Genomic DNA, 13,087 nt, shown 5'->3' on the forward strand with positions numbered 1-13,087 from the left:
TAATTTCCCCTTGTTGCTGGAGTAGAATCTGAATCCAAACCACAACACACCCTAGCCCCTAAATCTCTATTAAAAACCACCTTGGGTAGTCTGGCAAAGCTTTATTTAAAGTCAGCAGAGAATTATAAAGTCAAAAGTAAAAAATGGTACAACAAGAAAGAATCATAAAAAAATACTAGATCAGTTAAATGTAGTCAAAGGCAATTTAGTGTGTTCTGGCAGGAGTCCTTATTGATGCAAAGATTGTGATGTGGCAGGAGTCCACAAGAGCCTGTAGGAAATGCAGAATGAAGGGTGCAACTCCAGGCCTGACTCTGCAGCAGCCACACAGGCTAGGAAGGATGTGTCGCTCTCTTGCTGTTATGCCAGGAATTTCAGGGAGAATAATCTAGTGATGCCATTCTGCACATCTTCTCTTCATGTTTCCTTGATGTAGTATATATTTCAAATTAGAATTTTTTCTTCCACAGAGATACACAAACCTAGAGGCTGCATACATTGGTCAGGCCCTCATTCTTTTTAGAATCCTCATCTCTTTGGGGTCACCACTTTTCATGTCTAAATTCCAAGCTGTGATTGTTTCTGCCTCATCTTCTCCAACTGCCTTAGTGTCCCACTAGTCCATCTTAGCTAATCTGACTGGTAATAAGCACAGCTATCATTCGTATGCTCCTACCATGTTCTAGGCACTGTGCTAGGGCCTGCATCTGCGTCATTGCACCAATCCTCACAAAAGCCCTGTGCGGTAGGTCTAGGTATCATGCCGATATGCAGATGAGCACAGCTAAGGCTCAGAGACTCTGAATGTATTTGAGGTTACACTGAGTACTGGAAATGGGATTCACTAGGCCTGAATCCTAAGCGGGCACCATGTTAGAAGGGTGGCTTCTCTAACATCATCAGAGGTGGTGGGTGGGGACCATCCATCTAGAGAACACAGCAGCAGTATAGGATAGTGTTAAGACTGAGACCTGTTTGGATCCTGACTTTGCTACATACTGGCTTTGTGACCTTTGGCAAGTTAGTTGACTGCTCTGTATCACCCTCTCTGTAAAATGTGTTTGATAATAACACCTACCTTTAGTAAGTTGTTGTAAAAGTTGTATGAGTTGATATAAGGAAAGCATTTCAAAAAGTTTCTAGTTGATAGTAAGTACATGTTACTATTGTTGTTGCTCCTACTTTTATTATTATTATTATTATTATTATTATTATTATTACCATTGTTGTTATGATGATATCTCTTCTGGAGACAAGATGCCTTCCCTGTGGTAGGTCAGTGGGGTGGATATTCTCAGCAAGGCACCCAGTACCCTTCCAGTCTTACCTTGTGCGGGCCTTTTGGTAGACCATTTGTCACAAATGAAGCAATGTGGGGAGGTCAAATGAGGAAACTGGATTCTTTAGGTACTTTCTCTTGGATACTTCCATGTTCAAAATCGGGTTCTGGGGTACCTTTCCTTCCCATCTATAAATTCACATCCGGGAGAAAGGGAAAGTGGTTTGGAGACTTCCTTTGGTTCTAGCAGATCTTAGAGTTTCAGTTGTAGATTCAGGATAAGTAATTGGTTTAAAGCAAATGCTTTAGAGGATCTGAAAGAGATTAGAGGAACCTATTCCAGAGGTTAAAGGCAAGGCAGGAGGGAACCATTAATCTCACGGACGTTCAATTCCCTAAGAACTTTTTTTGGGAGTGACCAGAAACAAGCCAGGCCATATGCTGTCCATTTACAATCCTCTGAGCTGTGGACTTTTTTTTTTGACAGAAAGAGGCCATTGCCATTGCCTCATTTAAGATGGTTCTTCAACTTGAAAAGGAACTGAAAGGTTGAGACAAGCATGCAGAGTCCATACAGATGATTTGACGAAAGTAGTCCTGACAAACACCAGGGCTCTTCCAATTGTCAGAAACAGTCTGATGATGACACGTTCGAAGCTTCCCAGACTGGCTTGCATTTTGGTAAATATGAATAATCAGGGAAGACCTAGTTATGTTGCAGAGAGTTCTGAGATGTAGCGAGAACAAGTTAATTGTTCAGCCTCAACTGAGACCTTTCACTCAAGCCATTAATCACAGTGCAGTCTGGAGCTTGGCCCCTGCGTTTGATTCTTCAGGCTGCTCTCCTGCTCAGGGGAAGACTCATTCCAGGTGCTGGCCATTCGCGTCTCCCTCCAACTGGGTTGATTTATGAACCCAGAGATGCTTCTTGGGTTTTTCCAAATTCTGTTCCATTACTTTGTAATAAAGGGGACATGTGATTTCTGGTTTTTGGTAGATCCTCTGTTTTAATGTCCCTAATACCAAAGATTTTTTTTCAATTAGCCTGTGGCCTGCCTCCTGTGATCTGGAGGATAGAAATTCTCTTCTGTGTTTTGAGTATCAAAGGGAAGACTTTAAAGACCCTCTTATTTTATTTTTCCCTTTGGCTGGAGTTGAAGATGTAGACGTCCTGCATGAGGCTTTGTTCCTGCATCCAACCTCTCAGTGCAGATTAAGGCTTGGGAAACCCTAGTGACAACCGCTCATCACTGGTGTTGCAGCTATCCCCATCCCACCCCAACACATGTGGATCAACCTATAATATCAGGAGGCCGCCCACACTGGGGCCAGGTCTCCGGTGACAGTGTAAGCCAATATTGAAGACTTCACAAGAGAATCTGAGTGTCAGAGGAGGACACTGTAATATTGAGGCTGAACACGGTATTGCCGAGTGTTACCTGTTTGACTGAAAGTTAAGCCTGATCCGAGCTGATAAGGGGCAACAGATCCCTTGGGAGTTTTCCCAAGTGGAGGAAATGTGACACAGGAAAGTAATTGGAAATTGATATTTGACTTATCTCTGGGTTACTTTTTATTGCTGATAACACCAACGGGTTTGGCCAAGAGTCACTGATGACTAAGACGTGAAATCGTGCAATCCATTGTTGAAATACAGTCTCCTCTTTCTTGAAAAAGCTCCTTTCTGATCCTCTGCTTCCTATCTAGCACTTCAAGTGCAGAGGCCCACGGCCTTCATTTGGGTGAAATGAGTGGTGAATACAGCCAATCCTGCCTTTTGATAGTTCTCTGAAACAAAATCATCACTGGCAATGGAGTATGGTCCTTAAAATTCAACTCGATGTAACAGGTACTTACTCAGAGCTTGCTATGCACTCTATATTGTGTTATGTGTCATGGGATGTACAAAATAAATATCAAAAATGGCCTTTGCCCTTGAGGAACTTACAGGCTCATAGAAAGGATGATGTGTTTATGAAACACATCTTACAGGGCAAGATAAGATATCATGTATGTGCCAAAGTGAGTGGAACCTGGAATAATACAACAGGGAGTCATAAAAATGAGAGTAGAATAGACCAGAGCTGTCAGGGAAAGCTTTATGGATGAAGTGCAGGCAAAGACACCAATATCCCAAACCCAGAACTCTTCCTTAAAGAAATTGCAAGGAACACAATATTGGGTTACCAAGAGATTATGGAGCCTCCTGTAAGTGAAAGTAAATTTGTTCAATATGAGAATGGATTAATTTTGTTCAATAAATATTTATTGAGTACATGCTATGTGCCAACACTATCGGATGAGGTAAAGGATGAAGAATCCATACAAAGAACACATGTGGGGAGTTCTCGATGCTATCTTCTCTTAACATAGATACTTAAAGTTACTGCTGATCTGTGTGATTTCAAAACCTGTGATTTTTTACCACTTACCATTCTGTCTCTCAAAAAGACCTTCTCATGCCTCCTTCAGCATCACAGCTACTGAAATTGGAACGGAATAGAGAAGATTAGCATGGCTCTTGTGCAAGGATGACAGGCAAATTCTTGAAAACATAAAAAAGGCCTTCTTATCCAAGATATTTTTGGATTGAGGAGCTAGCTGAGTCTAAGTTTTTGTGTAGTGGAGGAATGACTTGTCCAACTTCATAAGTTACATACAATATAAAGAGTTGCATGCATGCTAGTTGAAAGGAAGGGACACTGAGTTAGCAATGAATGTAGTCCATAATTATTGGGGTAGGGAGTATTTGCGATAGCATTTGAAACGTCTGAACCTGGCCCAAACTTGGGACCATAAGCAGAGCCCAAGTTTTCTGACGATCAAAGTTTTTCTTGGCATTTCCATTATTCCTTCCCCTTGACAGCTGCTTCGGAAACCCAAATAAAAGGGTTTTCCATCGTTCGAGTTTGAGACAGTCTTGCACTGGGCTCTTTGGCACTTGTGAAGTTTGAAATTGGCACCCCCCAGCTGTATTGGTTAACTGACTAAAATTTGATCTATATTCCTCCTTGCAAAATGAGGAAATCCACTATTTGTTCACTTCTTAATGTACAGGTGTACCTTGGTAATTGCAAATTGGTCTAGAACGAAAAGAAGTCAGGATGATAATGGTGGTGGCAGGAATGGTCTTCATGGACATGGTAGTCATTATGCCAAATATCTACATAACTTTTGAAAAATATAACCTTGGAATACTCACAAACCTGGGAAAGAATCTAATGTATCAAACATTGAGGCACAGAGGTGTCAGAGTTTATTTAGCTAAGCAATACCAGAAGAGGACTATAAAATCTCCCATTCTAGCTAGCAATCATTCTCATACCACAACGAGACCCCTGCTTTGTAACCCAGGCATTTCTGCCATCCATGTGACTGCTTTTTGAAGCTAATTTAGGTATCAAATTTAAATAGAATTCTAAGAAAACTTTTTTTTTTTTTTAAATCTGGAAGGACTGATGGAAGGAAAAGCTAGAAGAAATTTGAAATCACTCTTGATTTCTGCCATTTTCCTTAGTATTCAATCATTCTCTTCATCTGAAAGGTTCAATTTGGCCCCCATGGGTTGACATACACATGTACTTGATCACTCATCCGTATGCATATGTATATATTGATATGCATTCCTCTTCATCATCTGCAGGCATGTTACAAATAATGCCTTGTGTGTGTGTTTTTTATCATCTTACTTTTTAAATGAAAATGACAACTTCAAATTTTTTTCTACAGTAAAGAAATTCTTCTACAGTAAAGAAACTCTAGCATGCAGGCCAGGATCATCTTTGGGTGATAGAATTCCTGGAGGACTTAGCATGGGGAGGAATACATAGGCAGTGGCTTTTTGCCCTTCCATCCTGGGGCAGATGGGCACAGTTGGTAACAAAGAAGTTCAGTTAGTGGAGAACTAGTGAAATAAAGATTCAAATGAGGAAGGTGGAAAAAGGTTGAGAGTAAAAACAAAAAATTGGCAGGACATAGAAAAGACAAGAGGAGGTATGGATCCCCTGTATCACACTTTCAATCTCTTTCTCCTCTGTGGGGTCGTTCCTTGGCTGCGGGTGGGGTTGAGAGTATGAAAGGGGCTTGGACTTTGGAGTTGAAACTTGTTTTTGATGACGCTGTCTTGGAGGTTTGCTTCTTGAACAGAGCCAAGGGGATTTTGTAGAGTTAGGGGGATCAGAGCGGAGGTCAGAAAAGAGGAGGAAGATCCTGTAGAACGTGATCCAGATTCTGGGTTTAAGGGTGAGAAAGTACTACAAGGTTTCCATAAACCAAGGGGCCTCATCAGCAGGATCAAAATCTGGCCTAGGCCCTGCTCACCAAGCTACGTGTCTGTAGGTGCATCTCCGAGCAGGAGGCCCTTTTCTAATTCACCCAAAGTACACATAGAACAGTGTAGCCCCCGTACACGAGGATTTCCAACTTTCTTCCTGGTTGTCCAGGCCTCTCATGTACCTAGGAAAGGAAGCAGAGACTCAGAGCTGAAGTTCTTGAGCAAAGCACCCTTAATATACTTTCTCTTGATTAGCAAAGCATGGACAGTGAGGAAACCCAGTGACCAGCTCATGGAGCAGACTAGCTGCAAGGATCACCTTCTCCAGTGGGTAGGGTACGTGTAAAAGGGAAGTGGCCAGAGGGTCAGTGATTTTATACTCTTGAGGAGGGAGTCGTAAAACCTAGGCAAATATCCAGAGTTTTTTACTTCCAATCTCCATTTAGGAAGGCCGCAAGCAATTCTGACCTCCATGGTGCCTTCTTTCCCTGCCCATCAATGTTGTGTCCTAATTATTGTACAGGACCTTGTGCTCAGCGCCACAGGGGTGTGAGGCCTCTGGAATCTGTTGACTTTGAATGACATTGAGGAGCTTAGAGGCCATTGTGAGAACAAGAAAGACAAACACAAGCATGCTAACTGTGGTGTGTATACAAAGCCTGTTTGACAACAGCTAGGGGACCTTGAAGAATTGGAGACCACCATGACATATGGAGAGGTCCTTCCAACCCTATCTTAGTGACCGTTTCTTCTTACTGAAGAATGAAAACAGTAAATGGCCTAAAGCAAGCTAAAGTCAAATCCCTTGACTTTATCCATTTTATGGCTGCAGTACTCGGTGGTAGTGTTAGTAAAGGCCCTGGCGAGTCTCACAGGAAAGCTGCCAGAAATGAAGCAACGGAACGTTCATTCACCTGGTTTAAGTTATTTCAGAAATAACACAACTTGTAAAAGAATGCAGCTCATAATTGTCAGCCAAGATGTCATTTTAACTTTAGGATGTTCAGAAAGAAAGGGATATTATATCCTTTGTTCTTGGAGCACTACAGATGCCAAATTGTGCACAGGGGTCCCTCTCGGCATTGAGAGCTTGTGAGCCTAGAGGCAACCAAACACGATGGCAGAAAGATGTTGCCTCAGGTGGTGTTCTCACCTGAGTATCTCCCTGGAGCTAAGGGAGGGAGCAGGACCTTCCTAGCTTCCCTGCATTGTCATAGAGTAAGAAACAGCAAGAGGGATAGCCATCTTAGAAATGGTTGGAGGCTTGGGGTCAACTGTCTTCAGCCTCCATCGAGGGAGCTTGACAAGACCACCATTCAAGCACTGGAGAAATAATTCATAACTTTTTGGTTTTGTCTGCACATCCACATATGCCAACAGATGCTCAGTTCAAAACATGCATATTCAGTTAATGTATCAGGCATCGGGAACAGAGAGCAGTGGAGTTTAGAGGGTTGAGTAGGACGTAAATGTCATCCATTCTAACCATAAGCTGTCTGGATGCACATAGTAGGCACTGAAGAAGTTTGTGATTAGATGTTCTTTGATTGGCATCACTTCGGTGCTTGGTTTTGAGCCCAGATGTATGGCATCCAGCCACAGTTGTGTGCTCTGCATCCTGTCATCAGCCTCATCACCATGGAGATTGTTGGCAAGAGGCGGCATTCTTCCCGTTCCCACAGTGAGGTCTCCTCTCACCTCTCTCGGCCCATGCACTCGAGCGTACGTGACTGCAGACCACAGAACATACTGCAGGTGGCCCATGGAGCTGGCTAGTTGTAGAAACGATCCTCCATACCCCTATTTTCCCCAGTGTCACTGTGGTTGTATCTTATGACACCGAACATTGGCATCTGGGCTAACAGACACAGCAGTGCTGGTGACAGGTACCTGAACAGCCACTGGTCATTGCAGAAGTGTTGAGTAAAAGCCTGTTAGTTCACATCACCGACCGGAAACCTGAGGAGGAAATATCAGAAGACCTGTGGTAAGGGAGGAATAAGGTTAAAATGTGAGTGGGAATATGAGACTTCCATGAACTCCTAGGGAACAATGAGACAGCATAGTTATAAGAAAGGGTGCCTGCTGGTTGCATTAGTGCTGATGCCACATATAACAGAAGGGAAGGGATGCTCGATGACAGAGTGGATACACAGCACCCAAGTTCACCTTTCAGCTCTGCTTCTTATTCCAGCATGTGGTTTTAAGCTCAGGCCTCCATTCCCTGCTCTGTAGAATAACGTGACTGTCCCAGGATATCCTTCAGCACTATCCTTCTTTGACACTTTGATCAGGAATTATGAGACCTTCATTTTCCCATGATTTGATGTTCCCCAAACAACTAGAAGTGACTATTTTCACAGATAATCATGTAGACTTCTAACCATCTAAGGAACTTAGGAATGAAAAGCAGTGAAAGAGGGTGTAGACTATGTACTAATGTCTTGGCTTGAAGAGAGCAGCGTTTGAAGTTCTATAAAAATCCATTTTGGATAAAAATATTAAGATGTGTCATGGTCGGAAATGGAGTGCTCATGTAAAATGAAACAGTAGCCAATTTTATCTTTCCTTATGGATCGCATCCTTGGTTCAGTTATTTATCTCAGGACTGAGAGCATCTCGTTGCCCTTGAGTTGGTCCACACACTGCCTTGGTTCACACAGTGTTGTTATGGCAACCTTGTGAGTAGGTACCAGCAGACCTCTGCTGCCAGTGTTACAGGTGTCTTCTCTTCAGCCCATCCAAGAAACAGGGCTATACTATTATAGGTTGTTGAGAAACTAGAGATAGGATAACTCATCTGTGGTCAGACCCAGCAAGTAGTGTAGATAGAAGGTATAATCCTGTGTAGCCGACATATAGATCCACTATCCAGCTGGTTTCCCTTATCTGCAGACCCCATGGAGGTGGATCACGTAGGTTACCTATATAAAGGGCAGCGCCCAGAAGTCAGTAGAAACTTCTCACTTCTGTGCGGTACTTCATAGCAAGTGTACCAGTTGTTAGCCAATGCGTTCAATCCCTACAGTAATGCTTTGAGGTTGGTATTATATCCTTATGTTATAATCATCCTATGAGGTCAGTATGCTAACCTTATATGACAAGAGGAAACTGAGTATAAGTATGTTGATAGGATTAGCTGTTTCTCACAGGACATTTGTGATGAACGCTGGAAGAGCTTCCACTCTGAAACGCCACAGTATCCTCTCGCTACAGTCGAACTTGTTCTGTAGGCGAGGGCATTCTTGTTTCTCGGTACTCCTTTTTAACATGCTGATACCCCTGGGACAGAAGTCATATCAAGCTCACTATCACTTAAATCATTGTCTGAATGATTTTTTAACAATCATTTCCATCTGACATACTTGAACACAGACGATTAGCATGTTAAAATTAGGGTAAAATGAAGGGGGGCTGGGATAGGTTTGGTTTTGGGGAGTTTGTTTGGAGCAACCATCCTGGTGGGGGTGTAATAACGAGGATCTCAGGACTCCAGTTCTGAATGAGGGCCTTCCCTGAATAGGGAACAGAGGCACAGGTCATGGAACAAGGAAGGTAATGAAAACATAATAACTCTTCATATTTTGGGCTTGGTTGGCTTATCTGTGTTGGACCCACCTGGTGAATGGGGCAGGATTGTGATGGATGGAGTCAAACCCATCTGCTCTTACTAGGCAAGTACCTGGCTGTAGGCATTGCTACATTTCATATGCTCTCTTATTCTGCTAACTACTTAAGGCAGAAAATCATTCTCCTATTGGACTCCAATATGTGCCAGTTGAAACTGAAATCCTCATACTGAGCAAATGTACCAAAGAACACTCTATAAACTTAATGAAGGAGATGAAGAGATATGTGCCAGAAGCCTAGAAAATTTAACACTGATGAGGTTATGACTATTATATGTTTAGTTAAATTGTTGACACTGACAGGACGTGGCTGAGGAAATCTACCGTCCATTTTCTCCTTGTATCAGTGATTATGGTTCCTTGGTGTGCTCTTCTCAGTTAACAAAAAATACTCCCAAAAGTTAAAGGCAGGGAAAAAGTGACATAAGAAATACTTTTATTATCTTTGCTCTTCTGGGAGTTCCCTCCAGGAGCATTACTTTTAAAGCAGGACTTCTCCTGACTGGCAAGTGAGTTTGAAGGGAACGACTCACCAGTTCAGAGGTGAAGTTTAAGCCTCCAGAGAAATCAATAGCCTCCTAACCCCTGTGTTTGCAAATTTGTCTCAGCAAATCCAATCACACAGTGCTGCCCTAGCCTTCCCCAAATGTCTCTTTTCCCTTTCACACTTCCCTTCCTCTCAAACACTGACAAAAGTTCTCCTTTGCCTAGTGAATAAAATCTCAATTTTTTAAGTGCCATGTAAGGCATAAATTTGATCATGATTTTTGTACACTGGAAGGTACTATATCAATACTAGCTATTTAAAGAGGAATTGGGGTGGTGGAAAGTGTATTGAATTTGGAGTCAGAGCACTTCAGTTTGAATCTTGTGCTAGTTGGGTGACCTTGAATAGATCACGTAAACTCTCTGAACCTCAATTCCCTCATTTATTAAACAAGATTGTTGCGATAATTAAATTAATTGAAAGTGACATAGTAATTAGCAAAGAGTGGACACGCAATAGCTGTTAAATGAAGTCACAGTAACCAAAAGCAATTTAGTCTAGCTTTTAAGAACACTGGCTATGGAGACACAAGTTACTTATCTTCCTGTGTCTCTTGTTCCCTACTTATAAAAGGGGATAAGATGGAAGAATCAAATGAGTTAATGCATACCAGGAACTTTCACCAGTGCCTGGCCCATATTAATCCTTAAGCATCAAGGCTTCTGCTGCTGCTGTTGTTACTTTTAGTATTCAAGGACCTGGCCTTATCTTATATTTCCAGACCTATGGGTTTTCTGTCTTACCAGTAGAGAGAGCTCCTCCACCAGGCCATGACGTCCTTAGGATGGGGACAGTTTCTTTTTATTTTTTATTTTTATTTTTTGGGGAGACATTGGTTAATAAAATTAAACAGGTTTCAACTGTACAATTCTATAATACATCGTCTGTACATTGCATTATGTGTCCACCACCCAAACTCAATCTCCTTCCGTTACCATATATTTGGCCTCTTTTACTCTTTTCTACCTACCCTCCTCCTTTAACTTTCATGGGCTTTATTTACTCAATGCCTGAAAAATACTCAATCATTTTTGTTGTTAAAAAAATGTACAAATACATGTTTGCTACTTCTATTCAGCATTATGCTGAAGGTTTTAGATAGTGTAGTAAGCAAGAAAAAGAAAGAAAGACAGAGAGACAGACAGAGAAAGAAAGAAAGAAAGAAAGAAAGAAAGAAAGAAAGAAAGAAAGAAAGAAAGAAAGAAAGAAAGAAAGAACATGTATCCAGCTTGGAAGGGAAGAAGGAAAACTGTCTTTATTCACAGATGAAATGATCATCCATGTAGAAAATGCAGTGGAATTTACAAAAAGATGCTAGAAGTAATAAGTGAATTTAGCAGGTTGCAGGATACAAGAGCAATATACAATATACATTTTTTTTATTTTTATTTTAGTTCCTTATCCTCAATATAGCTACAAATAGACCAGTTTAACTGGAGCGTAGGCTGAATGAAAGGTAGTAGCAGTGAATAAAATTGGAAAGGCAGTTGGAATTCAGTTTGATAACATGACTTAATAACATGAAGTGCTTTTGCTCCCTCCCTCCCTTCCTTTAATAATATCTTACATCTGTTTAGCACTTTACCATTTTGCTTCACATAAATTAGTGGTCTAAAAAACTATAATTTTTAGATATAAGGGATTATTATTGCTATCCTAGGGGTTGTTCTTATTACTTTAAGCTGCTCTTTTGCTAAGGCTAGGGAAATTTTGACCCCAAATTACAGCAACTCAGCAAAGTTTGTTTATACAAAAATTCCCAGGGATCTCTTCCATGTTGTAGGAACCAGGCGCCTGAAAAGCTTGGCTCCTACTGGGGCAAAGGCAAAAGTGAGGTGACGAAGATTAGGAGAGGGCCATAGGGAAGAGGGAAAGGGTTATTAATTAAATCTTTGCAAAAAGATGGCAGATTTTATAATTACAGCACAACTAGCTAAGTAAAAATGTAAAAGTATGGAAAACTGGACATTTAAATGCTAATCTAACAAGAGCCAGAGGACTCAATCTTTGTGAAATGTTGCATCCTGGGAATTTTCCCTCATAATCCTGAAAGACATGTAGCACTTCTCCTAGAAGAAAATTGCACTCACAGCTCTGGCTTACACTATTGGGTTCCACAGGTCCCTGCCTTGGTCCCACATGTCATCTATGGGATGTTGAATGTTTGATTGATGCAGTACTGAAGATTGTTTGGAAATACAGAAAAAAAAGTATTTTGGCACTTGTAGACGAGTGGGAAATGGAGCCAAGAATATACCTATAATTTCGGGTAAAGAGCAATAATGAGGTTTCATAAAAATAAATAATCATGATGTTAAATAGACTGCAGATCATTTGCACCTTGAAGCTTTTCTTAGATTTTGTGCCAGTTAAAAAAAAGAATAAAAAGTGATAATAGGCCTTGTGCTCTATGCCAGAAGAATTGCTAGTACGCAAGATTTTGTTTGAGTGTTATCAAAGAGACCCTCCCTTTTAAAATTATTTAAGGGGAGAAAAACAAAATCCATCCAGCTAGAAAGAGCAACCAGCTCGGGTTTAGAAAAAGGCTTTAATCTACTCTGCCTGGGGTCATGCCGTTTTATGCTGTTCTGGAGTTTATTTCAAAGCTGATGCTGCTATCTGAAAAAACCTAGCAGCTGTAATTATTTCAGTTTTATTCACTGAGAAGTCATTTGCAATCATGTTACAGAAATGGATTCTAGTGTTTGCAAGTGACCTTTCAGCTTGTCCTTTAAAGAAAATAGCACGTCTGTTGGAAACAGCACTGAACAAGGAGTTTGGATGACAAGAGTTCTAAAACTTCGATCTGCCAGTGCCTGAGCTTCTAGATTTTAGGGAAGTCAAGTAACAGATTCTATCCTCAGTTTTTCCTCTGTAAAATGGGAATAGTCATCCCTACCCAGCTATCTTGTAGGATTGTGAGTGTCAGTTGCGATGCTGGACATGGGAGTGCCATGAAAATGCACAGTGGTGGTTGCCTTCCTGCCCCTGGCAGTGGGCCTCTAGGTCATAATGAGACGAGTCTCCTCAGATACTCTACAGGAAGCCATTGGTGCTTTTAACAAAATGTTGGTTTCGTGTTGCATGCTAGGGTGCAACTTTATTATTTTTCTTACAACAGCCCCTGTAAATCTTCCTCTGCATTTGAATAAAGTCTCAGTCGGTGCCCACAGCTTGCTTCTCACTCTTAAATAGTAATAAGCCCTCCGATACTCAAAACAGTCTTGGTGTAGTTAAATATAAAAAGTTGAGAGTAAGGATGAAAACTCTGAAATTCATCAACAGGGAATACATCTTTTGTGTGCCGAGTTACATGCTCTTCCTTGACTCTTTTATCCTCATCCTGTTCCCGCACACCA

The 13,087-nt window shown here is 41.3% G+C and overlaps 1 protein-coding gene and 1 non-coding gene across 2 annotated transcripts in view; both read left to right on the plus strand.

The window, feature by feature from the left end:
• Positions 1 to 13,087, plus strand: part of LRMDA (leucine rich melanocyte differentiation associated) — a 1,023,793-nt gene that overhangs the window by 831,567 nt on the left and 179,139 nt on the right. The window lies entirely within an intron of this gene.
• LOC141572955 (U6 spliceosomal RNA) lies at positions 3,739 to 3,847 on the plus strand. The gene has a single exon (XR_012498545.1). It is a non-coding gene; the product is annotated as a U6 spliceosomal RNA (small nuclear RNA).

This window comes from Rhinolophus sinicus, linkage group LG07, assembly GCF_036562045.2.
Source record: "Rhinolophus sinicus isolate RSC01 linkage group LG07, ASM3656204v1, whole genome shotgun sequence".
In the NCBI taxonomy this organism is placed as follows: Eukaryota; Metazoa; Chordata; class Mammalia; order Chiroptera; family Rhinolophidae; genus Rhinolophus; species Rhinolophus sinicus.